This window comes from Petaurus breviceps, unplaced genomic scaffold (assembly GCF_028583685.1).
Source record: "Petaurus breviceps papuanus isolate PSGF00001 unplaced genomic scaffold, PetGlider_PUasm1.0 91133, whole genome shotgun sequence".
Taxonomy (NCBI): Eukaryota; Metazoa; Chordata; class Mammalia; order Diprotodontia; family Petauridae; genus Petaurus; species Petaurus breviceps.
The window spans coordinates 24,000,594-24,013,042 of NW_027187419.1; the positions used below are offsets into that span (position 1 = coordinate 24,000,594).

At 36.4% G+C, this 12,449-nt stretch overlaps 1 protein-coding gene and 1 pseudogene across 1 annotated transcript in view; one reads left to right on the forward strand and one right to left on the reverse strand.

Annotated features, from left to right (window-relative positions):
• CNTN5 (contactin 5) overlaps positions 1 to 12,449 on the reverse strand; it is a 1,715,246-nt gene that overhangs the window by 1,585,875 nt on the left and 116,922 nt on the right. The gene's annotated exons all lie outside the window — the stretch shown is intronic.
• On the forward strand, positions 2,070 to 4,700 carry LOC138154871 (5'-3' exoribonuclease 2 pseudogene; annotated as a pseudogene).

Genomic DNA, 12,449 nt, shown 5'->3' on the forward strand with positions numbered 1-12,449 from the left:
GAGAGAGAGAGAGAGAGAGAGAGAGAGAGAGAGAGAGAGAGAGAGAGAGAGAGAGAGAGAGAGAGAGAGAGAATGAATTGGTCCAGACATATAATTTCCTCAATATACAGAGGTCAAGAGAATAAGCTTTATGGTGTCTATGCTGTGCCTTGTACTGTGCTACTATGCTAAACTTTAAAGATGTATGTGTGTATTTACATACATATATGTATACTGTATGTATACACATGTGTATGCATGTATGTTTGTGTACATAATATTTTCCTCACTCTAAGGCCAGCTCTCTATCTACTATGCTTGTTGTTTCTCTAACTCTCTTACTCCCTTTCTTTCCATACATGGAGGGGAGCTAACAATGCTGTTTTCTGTCATCCTGACCTGATGGTTCTATAGCAAGATCTCCAATATCTATCATCCTTTAAAAAGGAGAAAGATGGAGTTACTCCCTGTTCTTTACACTCCTTGGAAAATACATGCTTCAGAGATCTTTGCCCCCCAACATTTTAATCTAACATTTTTCATATGGGGAATCTTCCAAATTTATTCTTCTCATCCTTATTGACTTATTACATTGTGTTATGGAAATAGCCATAAACAAGCATGTAGTTTGAGGGCACACAAAACTAAGTGGGTTATCTTGTCACACTGAACTTTTGAACAGAATAAATGCTTGTGTGTGTATACACACATGTGTGTCTATGTGTCTGTGTCTGTGTATATATGTATATATTTTTTTCTTTTCTTTTCACATGTCCATACTTATAGTTCTCTATCCCTGAAGGGCTTCTCATCTGGTAACCATGGTTGTGATCACAGTTGCCACTATGGTCATTCTTTAGGCTGCTGTCACCCATGACCACTGCTGTGGTGGGGTACTTCACATTAATTCTTATTTCTACTCTCTCTCCACTCATTTTATAACTATTTTTATTATGTCTTTATCTCTAATTAACTCTTACATTCTTGAAAAGACACTCCTCTTCCATTTCCTAGGTACTTATCACTTTGTAATTTATTTTGCAGTTATCTGTTTTCATATCTCAAGTCCTCAAGTAGATTATAAATTCCTGGAGGCATGATGGGATCATCAAACCTTATCTAGTCAATGTCCCCAACATATTAGGGACATAAAAAAATTTATTATTTGAGTTGATTTTGACAGGTAATTGGAGCATCGTGTGTGTGTGTGTGTGTGTGTGTGTGTGTGTGTACGTGTACAGAACACAAGGTTAGCAAAAATTGTACATGGAGTGTTATCTTCATGTTTTGGGGCATTCAGGAATTGCTTCTTCACCAAACAATAAGTTTTTCTCTTTCTCTTTCCCTTTCCCTTCCCTTCCCTTTTCTTTTCCTTCACTCCCCTTCCCTTCTTTTCTATTCCCTTCTCTTCTGTTCCCTTCTCTTTTTCTTATCTATTCCCAGCTATATCAAGGGCTTTGATAGAAACCAGATAATTCTAGAAAGTTGGGCTAAGAGTAGATCACATTTAAAAAGCATCAATTGGGGCGACTAGGTGGTGCAGTGAGTAAAGTGCCGGCCCGGAATCGAGAGGACCTGAGTTCGGTTCTGGCCTTAGACACTTAACATCCACACAAAAAAACTAGCCATGTAACCTTGGGCAAGTTACTTAACCCCAATTGCCTTCCAAAACAAACAAAAAAGTCTGGGGCAGCCAGGTAGTACAGCGAGTAAGAGCACCGGCTCCAGTGTCAGGATGACCTGGAGATCGAATCCCTGGCTCAGACTCTTAGCACCCACCCAGAAACATTTGGCCGTGTAACCTTGAGCAAGTTACTTAACCCCAAATGTTTAAAAAAAAAGCATCAATGAATTATGAACACTTACTGGTAAATAGGATTTTTAAGTTCTCATAGATAGTCATAGTAATATTGCATTGCATAATATATTGGTAATACTATACTCATATTTATTATTATTGACATTAATACATAAATTCTCCTATATTTGTGGAAAGTACCATGGATATGAGGATCAACACACAAAAACTTTTAATCTTCCCCCTTCCACCCCACTAGGCTTGCTAACTTAAAAAGCACCTGACTGACACCATGGGAGTCCTGGTTTTCTTTTGCTGGCTAAGTCACAAGTATCCATCCATCATCATGAACTGTGTGCAAGAAAAGCCCAAATAATTCAATGGTGTCAAGATCCCAGTTGATATCAGTAAACTTAATCCAAATGAATTTGATCATCTATATTTGGACATGAATGAAATCATCTATCCTTGTACGTATCCTGAAGATGAATCAGCACCAAAAAAGGAAGGTGAAATGATAGTTGCAATTTTTGAATATATTGATAGACTCTTCAATATAGTAAGACCAAGATGACTTCTCTACATGGCAAGAGATGGAGTAGCTCCACATGCTAAAATGAACCAGCAGCATTCCAGGAGGATGAGAGAATCAAAGGAAGGGGAAGCAACTGTAGAGAAGCAACAAGTCAGGGAAGAAATACTATTGAAAGGTGGCTTTCTTCCTCCAGAAGAGATCAAAGAAAGGTTTGACAGCAATTGTATTATACCAGGAGTTCAGTTAGTAGACAATTTTGCTAAATGCCTTCGATGTTGAATTGCTCATCATTTAAATAATGACTCTAGGTAGAAAAATTTGACAGTTATTTTATCTGATGCCAGTGCTCCTGGTGAAGAAGAACTTAAAATCATGGATTATATTAGAAGACAGAGCTCAACCTAACCATGACCCAAACATTCATTATTGTTTATGTGGAGTGAATGCTGATCAATCTCATCATACTTGGTCTTGCTACACCTGAACCAAACTGCAGTTATTAGGGAAGAATTCAAACTCAACAAACCAAAAGCATGTGGTTTTTCTAATCAGCTCAGGCACAACGTCAAGGATTACAAGGTTTGCCAAGGAAAAATCCAGGGAGGGCAGATCAGTTTGAAGAAAGTCTTCCTGCTTCAGAAGGAGAGTTTATCTACATTCAGTTAAATGTACTTTGTGAGTATTTAGAAAGAGAATTAATTATGATCAGTCTGCCATTTACTTTTGATATTGAGAGGAGCATCAATAACTGTGTTTTCATGTCTTTCTTTGTAGGAAATTACTTCCACATTTGCCATCTTTGGAGATTAATAAAGGAGCAATGGACCATTTAGTTTATATATATATATATATATATATATATATATATCATAAAATGGGTGGGGGTGTAGAATGAGGAGGGATCAACCAGCTTTTGTTCCTAGTGGAATTTAACACCTCAAGTAGCCAATAATCCAAGACAAGTAACTTATGAAATGAGAATTCAGAATAACTTTAGTCCTTTAACATCTCCCAATATCAGTTTCACTTCTGATGGTTCCCCATCTCCAGGAGGATTAATTGAACAAAAAGCAGAAGATAGTGACAGAGAACCTGAGCCAAAGGATAGTGCCAGGTTATTATGGGAATCTGGTTAGAAGAAACAGTATTAAAAGAACAAATTTGATGTTGAAGCAGCTGATGAGAAATTTCATCATAAAGATGTGTGGTCTTATGTTGAAGGATCATGTTGGATTCTTCAATATTATTACAAGGGTTGTGCTTACTGGAAGTGGTATTATCCTTTCCATGATGCAGAATTTGCTTCAGATTTTGATGTTATTGCAGAAATGCCCTCTGATTTTGAAAAGGATACAAGATCATTTATACCACTGGAGCAACTTATGGGGGTGTTTCCATCTACAAGTGGTAACTTTCTACCTCCCTGATGGAAGAAACTTATGAGTGACCCATATATTGACTTCCATCCTTAAGATTTTGCAACTGATTTGAATGGGAAGAAATATGCTTGACAAAGTGTTATCTTATTACCATCTGTTAATGAATGTCATCTGAGAGCTGCTCTGGAAAAATTTATCCTGACCTTACACCTGATAAAACTAGAAGAAATAGACTTGGTGGTGATGTTATGTTTGTGGGGAAATACCATCCACTTAGTGATTTCTTTTCACAACTATAACAAACAGGTTCCACAGTGGCAGTAGATTTACCATCTGAATTTTGTCATGGGATCCAAGGAAAGCTTATTTTACATGAAAAAAAAAATCTTTCCAGATCAAATAGTACATTCTCCTGTTCCAGTGTTGTGAGATTTGACACAGAACACTGCAATCAGTATTAATTTTAACGATCCACAGTTTGCCAAAGATTACATTTTTAAAGCCTGCAACTATATTCAAACCTGGTGATTTGGGAAAATCCAACAAGGGAGCCCACAGCTTGGCTTTAACGGAGACAGAAGGCCAGTTCAGTCAGTTCACTTAGAACAGTCAGCATTTAGGACAGTAGGTCACGACATGCCAAGAGGTCCAGGAGGTGGCCCTTACAACAATGATGCACTACCTGGATATTACCAGGGAAATTTATAGGCCAATGATAAGAGGACAGGCACAGATTCCAAAGTTTATGTCAAATATGAGACCACATGATTCCTGAAGAGGTCCCACTCACCTTCTCCATCAATCAAGATCCGACAGAGCTGCAGCTGAACCTCTACTGCCTTGGAACCATATGCTACAATCCCAAAATGTAGCATTTCAGCAAAATCAATATCAACTAGTAGGAGGCCCACATCCACCAGCATGTGATGATCAGGGAGGAAGACAGGGATATGGCTCTGGAAGGAATTACCCTTTGCCACCTCCCTCAGGAAAATACAACTGGAATTAAGCTTTTGTAAGCTTTCTTAAATCCTTTCATCATTGAACGATTTTATGCTGTTTGTGGAAAGGAAGCATCTTTATCAAACAGTAGTTTAAGAACTATAATACTTGATGTATTTGGTTTAACTGTGCATATTTCTCACAGATCTGATTTTCAGTGTTTTATGTAGCTTTCCAATTGTTTAATGCATAATACAGTGGATTTGAATTTACTACTTTACTTGTGAAAGACATTTGATGAACAGAAACAGTACTAGGTTTTTTTTTTTTATTGTAATTAAGAATCAAACTGTATCACTGTGAATTTCAAAACAGTGTACACTATTGCACCCAAAATACATACTGGTTTTTAATCAATGCACAAAATTTAGGTCAGAACACTTCAGGTAGAATTTTCAACCATGGGGCAGCTAGGTGGCACAATGAATAGAGCACCAGCATTGGAGTAAGGAGTACCTGGCTTCAAATCTGTCCTCAGACACTTAACACTTACTAGCTGTGTGACCTTGGGAAAGTCACTTAACCCCAATTGCCCTGCCTTCCCCCTCCAAAAAAGACAAAAATAAAGAATGTTCAACTAGCTAGAAAACACATTTTAAAGAAAAGCAGTACTGTTCAATATTCCTTTGAAGTTTCATTATTTTATCTGAGAGTTTCTAGACCACTTTAGTTTAAAACAACTAAAAAAACCCTTTAATCTCTTCTTCTGGACTACATTTCCATTTTTTCAGGGCAAGATGCATGAAGGACCTGGAAACGATTAATGTATTGGTAGCTCTCCTATAACCCATGTACATACAATGGAAAGAACATAAAAGTTGGATCCAGAGGACTTAGGTTTGAGTCCTAAATTGACTTCTTACCATTTATGTGTCCTTGGACAAGTTACATTCTCTTTACATGAAGTTTCTTTGTCTAAAATTAAGAGAAACTCAATCTCTTACAGCAATCAATTTAGTAAGCAAATGGGAAAAGTGGAAAGGGAGGAATCAGAAGCAAAAGAGCTAGAGAGAAAGATATGGCAAACAAAAGTGAAAGTATGAAAGTAAAAACAAGAGAATGAGAGAGAGAGAGAGAGAGAGAGAGAGAGAGAGAGAGAGAGAGAGAGAGAGAGAGAGAGAGAGAGAGAGAGGGAGAGGGAGAGGGAGAGAGGCAGGGAGAGACTATGCCTTCATTTTTCAACTATGACCAAACTTACTAAATTACAGTGATTTAGTAAATTACTCACCAAATCATGGGGCACAGTTGGTCTGTACTGTTTGCTACCTTTGATTATGTCATCTGCTAATTTGATAGCATTTGAAAACAAAATTCACTTTTCTTCACCTAAATTCTTTCATTCATCAGCTTCAGCTATGGATGACTTTCTGTGCAGAGACTGATCCTTCCATTTTCTTTTTTTTTTTTAATTTAAATTAAAAAATTTTTTTTTAAGCAATTGGGGTTAAGTAACTTGCTCAAGGTTACACAGCCAGTTATTTCTGGGTGTGGTGCTAAGTATCTGAGCTCGGATTCGATCCCCAGGTCATCCTGACACTGGGCCCGGTGCTCTTACTCGCTGAGCCACCTGGCTGCCCCTGATCCTTCTATTTTCACTTCTTTTCCCCACACTGCCCCCCAAACTCTTGATAGCACTCCCATCTTACTATGCATGATAACCATCTAATTATGAAATTAGACAACTAAAACATATACAATGATTAAATGCTTCATAGGGAGTAAAGTCCATATTTTGGAATTCTCTTTTCTGAGCCAGTAATTTCAAGGAATTCATTGAGGCAAAAAATTAGAACTTCCTCCACATCATCATATATTTTCTCAGCTAATGTTACAATTATCTAATGTTTTGTTACCTGAGGATAAAGGTGATGATTTTTCATATATAAGGCTTATCTCTTTGCTCCTTAAACCCTATTTCTATTTTCTGCTCTCCTTTAGAAATTACCAATGATATCACACAAGAGAGAGAATGCAAAACTTCCACCTCTTTCTCTGTTGGATGCCTTAAAATAATTTTGGCTCTAACTCTCCTCCCTATGTGGTAATTTCTCTATTATCCTATCAGGGAAATGACCATATGCCAGAGAAATAAGTCATTTTTCCTAGTGATTTCTTCTGTCCCTTCCATTTTCACTTCATACTAATAATATAGGCTTTATAGAATCATTAAATTTAAACTGGACATTTAGCTGCTACAGTTTAACATGATCCTAGCCTTAGATCTGCTGAATTCTGTCAACTCATATAAATTGGACTTCTACACAATATCTGAAACTTTCCCCAAACTTTTTTCTTATGAAAAAAAGTATAAACATTAAATCTAATTTGAATAGGTACATAGTATGATGTAATTAAGGATGTGATCAAAGAAATCCATAAGCAAAATAGCAGATAGGGTAGTCCCATGATAACAGCAAGGAATACCCTAGAGTCTAGGGCCTACATAGTCCACAGGGCCTTTCAGCATCTTCATAACAACAAGAAAAAATGAGAAATTTTACAATCTATTGTGTGTATACCTGTGGCAAATTTATGGGAGGATATGGATTAAGGTCCATATGATGGACAAGTATGGAAGAATCAGAATGTGCACCACTAGCAAGAACACACATGAAAGAGATTATACACACATCTTGAGATCTGAATATACAGTAAAATTTTACCATAACATTATATTGAAGGAACCCACATAAAGAAAGATTTAAACATCTGTGAGATGATCAAAATGGTGATTTCCATTGTACTTTAAGTTTCACTGTTTTTCATAATAGCAATCCTGGAAGGCATATAGTAAAAATATTATCCTTATTTTACAGATGTGACTATTGAAGCTTCTCTGAGAGATTAAAGGATTTGCCAAAACTAATAGATAGTTTGACAGAGTTTAGATTTATACCTAGGTCATCTGATTGTGAATCAAATTCCATTTCCACCACATATCTACACAACTATGAAGATATTTCAAAATATATCTTCTAGGGAAAGCTAGGTGGTACAGTGAATAGGGAACCCAGCCTTGGAGTAAGGAGGACCTGAGTTCAAATCTGTCCTCAGACACTGAACACTTACTAGCCATGTGACATTTGGCAAGTCATTTAACCCCAATTGCCCTACACTGCCCCCTCCAAAAAGTTTTTTAAAAAAATTAAAAAATCAACATAGATGTTCTATTTATATTATGCCTACAAAATCTGTTTTAGAAAGAAATTATCTAAGGTATAAGCTGAAGGAATTAGTTTCTTATCTGCAAGTGAAAGCCCCCATGATTGGCTGACATTGTCCTGACTGCCTTTCTGTGGAGTTTTACAGAAGTATAAGTACATGTGAGATCAAAGAATAGAATATAATTCTAAATTATTTTCTGCATAGATTCAACAAAAGGTTAAAATTGAAATGTCTTTCAGATTCATCAAGGTGCAGAACATGGATGCCTATGTGTACATGTAGATGTGTACGTATGTATATGCACATTTGTGTGAATGTGTGTGTATGGGATAAAATCATGATTTCCAATGTACTAATAATATCTCTGACTTTAGGCTTGTTCCAGCATGAGAAAGCATTTGACCTGCCCTGCTCTTATTTCTACTTATTATAGTAGAGTTCTTTATTGAGTACAGCTCAGTGGGGAAGTTAAAGGAGCCCTTGAAGTGAAAAGTGAAAGTGAAAGCAGAGGGGTAAGCAGGGTGCTTACCCATCATAGGCACAGAAGAGGTGGAAGACAGGGGAGGATTTTCTGAAGGACCTAGACAGTTGCTCTCAAAAGTCTGCCAGTCTGGTCTAGTCAAAGTGAAGCATTATACTGGGCTCTAGGAAACATCTTTTTACTAGGCAAGTGGGTGAGGTTTGCAGATTTGGATGCAAACTCCTGGGGGGAAATAAGCGAAATTCTGGAATTCCTTTTTGCATAGTTATTGCTCAGGTAGGCATGGGGTAACATTTTTTAGCCACTTCTAATTGAGGGGAAGTGTACCCTGAGGCAGAATGTAGTGGGGAGCCGCTAAGTCTTCTATCTTTGTCCTAAGGTGACTAAAAATCATTTCGTTACAGTATGAGTAATCTCTCAACATGAGTTAGGTAATCTGTCTCTATCCAACATAGAGCAAGAAGTGGAAATTCTACTGCCTTATCAGTTTTTGTATGTTTTTAAACTATTTCTCTTTCTATAAAAGGTCACTTTTTTTGAGGGATTATAGCTATCCAAAATCTAAGTTTCAATCAATTGCCTGACCTCCTCACTACTCCCCACACAATCCCCATCCTAGTCATTCTACTTTGCCTTCTCTATATTTACATGTTGGCAGAGAGGAGGTGGGATTAAGACAATAAAGGAAGCATTCATCAATTGATCAAGCACTTATGCACAAGGAAATGAGGATAATAGTAACAATAATAATAGCTTTCATTTATATAGCACTTACTATCTGCTTTACAATTATTTCTTTTGACCCTGGAAGGGAGGGACTATTATTATTATCCCCATTTTACAGACAGGGAAACTGAGGCAAACAGAGGTTAAGTAACTTATCCAGGGTCACATAGCTATTCAGCACATTAGGTCAGATTTGAACTCAGATCTTCCTGACTCCAATTTCAGTGCTATATCCAATGTGTCACTTAGGTGCCCCTATACAATGAAAAGTGAGATATACTTAGTGAAACTGACCCTTTTTTAAAAACCAGGCTTGATCTAGACTTATGATTTTATCATGTTAGTTAACTCATAACAGAGTAAATGTTCTCTACAAATAAGTATTAGGAAATGTTATGCAAAGTATAGTCTTTGTTTCCTGGAGTACTAATAGTTAAGTGATTTTTCTAGTTGTACAGCTAGTATATCCCAGAGATAGGTCTGGAACTCAGATCTTCCTGACTACAAATTAAGCTTTTTATTGACACCATGCTCTCTGTGGATATAATGTAATAACAGTATAAATATAATAATAATACTATGTAATTATTACTAATTGCTAGATTTTATAAGGAACCTGTATAAACTATAGTATATTGCTGCAGACTGAACAAATTTAGCATCTTCCAAATATCTAGAAACACATGAGACAGCTAGGTGGTACAGTGAATAGAGTGTCAGGCCTGGAGTCTGGGAGACCTGAGTTCACATCAGACCTCAGACTCTTACTATCTGTGTGATACTGGGCAAGACATAGACTTATCCTGTAAAATGGGAATCCTAACAGCACCAATCTCACAGGATTGTGAAAAGCAAATGAAATATTTGTAAAACATTTCAGAAACCTTAAAGTGCTATATAAATTCTATTATTACAACCACCACCTCCACCACACCACATAGCCAGATTTATATACCAAAAGTTCACTATGCTTCACAAACAAAAAAACAACAGCAAATCTTCTATTATAAATAAACTCCCCACAATATGCTTGACGATTCAACAAATAAACATTATTGGAACTGGAGCATCAGCACAGACTGTTATCCACCATTTTATCCAGATGCAACAATACTTCATAAATATTTAAGAACAATGTTTATAATGTATGTGCCACACCAAATACTCATAATCTAAGATAATATGGAAATATAGATCAAAGTCATGTGGGAACATAATGAAGCATGTATCATTCTTGTCATCCTATCTACTACTCAAGTTTTCTACACAAAATTTTCCATGAGCCTAAAAGAGGTGAGCTTACATCCCGACATGTTTTTCAATACCAAAAAGTAATCATTTAATCCACCTTTGCAATAGTCTGCCAAGTATTCAGTTTCAAAAACATTAGGATTAAAAACTGTCCAAAGACTTTTTGTATTTGAATCCCATGAGATAATAGAAAAGCAAGAACAAAATTATTAATAATAGAAGGTTTGTTATTTTAGTACTGTAAAGTTTGTGAAGTGCCTTGCATACACAATCTTAGATAGGGGACAGATGCCATTATTATTCCCATTTTACTGAAGAGGAACATAAGGTTTAGAGTGGTTAGGTGACTTGCTCAGGGTTACACAGAAAGTAGTATCTGGGACAGAATACTTGCAAAGAAAATAATTCAGTGTATACAGTAACAGCAGAGTAGTATAAACATCTGTTTTCAATCCACAAAGTCAATAAAAATGAGAAAAAATTTTTAGAGAAATAGCTCTGAACTTTCATTGAATGTAAAAGAATTCTGTCATGAAACTATAATTTGGGCATATCCTAGTTTGCCTTTTGCCTTCCTATACTCATCTAGTCTGGACTTCATCTTCCAGTCCTTAAAAGTATTAAAATTAAAATATATCCACCTTTCCTCCTTTTCCATTCCACTTCTCAAGTCTTTCATAAGATTCCATGCTGAAATGTCAAGGTTCTTTCCTATTGTTCCTGCCTTTCATGATTAATATGACTTTAATCTCTTCACTTCTGTACTCAGCACCCCATCTGTACCCTAGGTTCAGTGTGTACTATATTAATCTGCCCTTGTCAGATGCCTTTGTAAATGTAGTATTCACTTGTTTCAGAACCTTGAGTTCCTCATGCCCACTTAGAGAATAAACTATCTTTTATTCTGTTTATATCCCACAAAATACATAGTTTGTTGCCCTGCAAAGAATAGGTGATTGCCTTTTTCCCATATTTGTGAATCCTACTGCCAACAGAATACAGAATGTTTTTCTTAATTTTTTTTGCTTCTTCATTTGATTTTTCCCCCTTCTACCCAAAACATGCATCTGATTGTATACGAGTGGTTTTTAACTTGTTTGTTTTTAAGTCTGAAACTTATGTTGGAACATAATACTTCAGAACATGGAAAAGAAATAGAGGACCAGATATAGTGGTGTACAACTGGAATCCTACCTACTGGAGAGCCTGAGTCTGGTGGATCTCTTGATCTCAGGAGTGTTTAGCTATAGGTGGCTAATTATAGAGAATATCTATACTTTAGCATTATTGTGGTTAGCCCCCAGAGAATCATCAGGTTTCCCAAGGAGGGGCTATCAGAAAATGGAGAAAGTCAAGGTACCATTCCATTCGGATTAGAATGAAATTTGGAATCCGCATACAAATAGTCCCTGACCTTCTAGCATGAGTAAGATAGGAAGACTCAGTCTTTAAAAAATGAGAGGAGAGGAGAGAGAAAAGAGGAGGAGTTGGGGGAAACAGAGAGAGAGAGAGAGAGAGAGAACATAAATAGTTCAGGGAAGAAAAGAAGACCTAATTGAAATTTGCATAAAACTGGACTATTCCAGGAAATAGAAATGGCATCTATAACAGGATGGAGGCAGTGATATAGATATAGATATAGATAGATATAGATATATAGATATAATATTTAGTGAATACACACAAGTTTCTAGTATTCAGGTACAAAGGATTTCTTTTATTTCTTTTCTTTTTCCTTTTCTCTCTACCTTTCTCTTGCTCTCTACTTTTCTTTCTTTCTTTTTCTTTATTTTATTCTCTGTCTCTCTCTGTCCCTTTCTCTGACTCTGTTTCTTTCTCTCTGTCTCTGTGTCTCTGTCTCTGTCTCTCTCTCTTGAAAGTTCAAGAGGCATAATTTCTAGGTAATTTAATCATTTTATTAATAATTCTAGCATATTAATAAAAGGAGGGCTGTGGCACTCTCAAATACCAAAGACAATAATAGTGGCAGGCTTATGGTTTATATGCCCTTGAAAGAGGGGTGTTCCCAAGGGTGGTGATCAATTTTGATTGGTTAACAATTAATGAGATAATGAATAATGCAATGAGGGGCTGAACCTATTCCAATGAACTTTGATTATTCCATTTACCTCT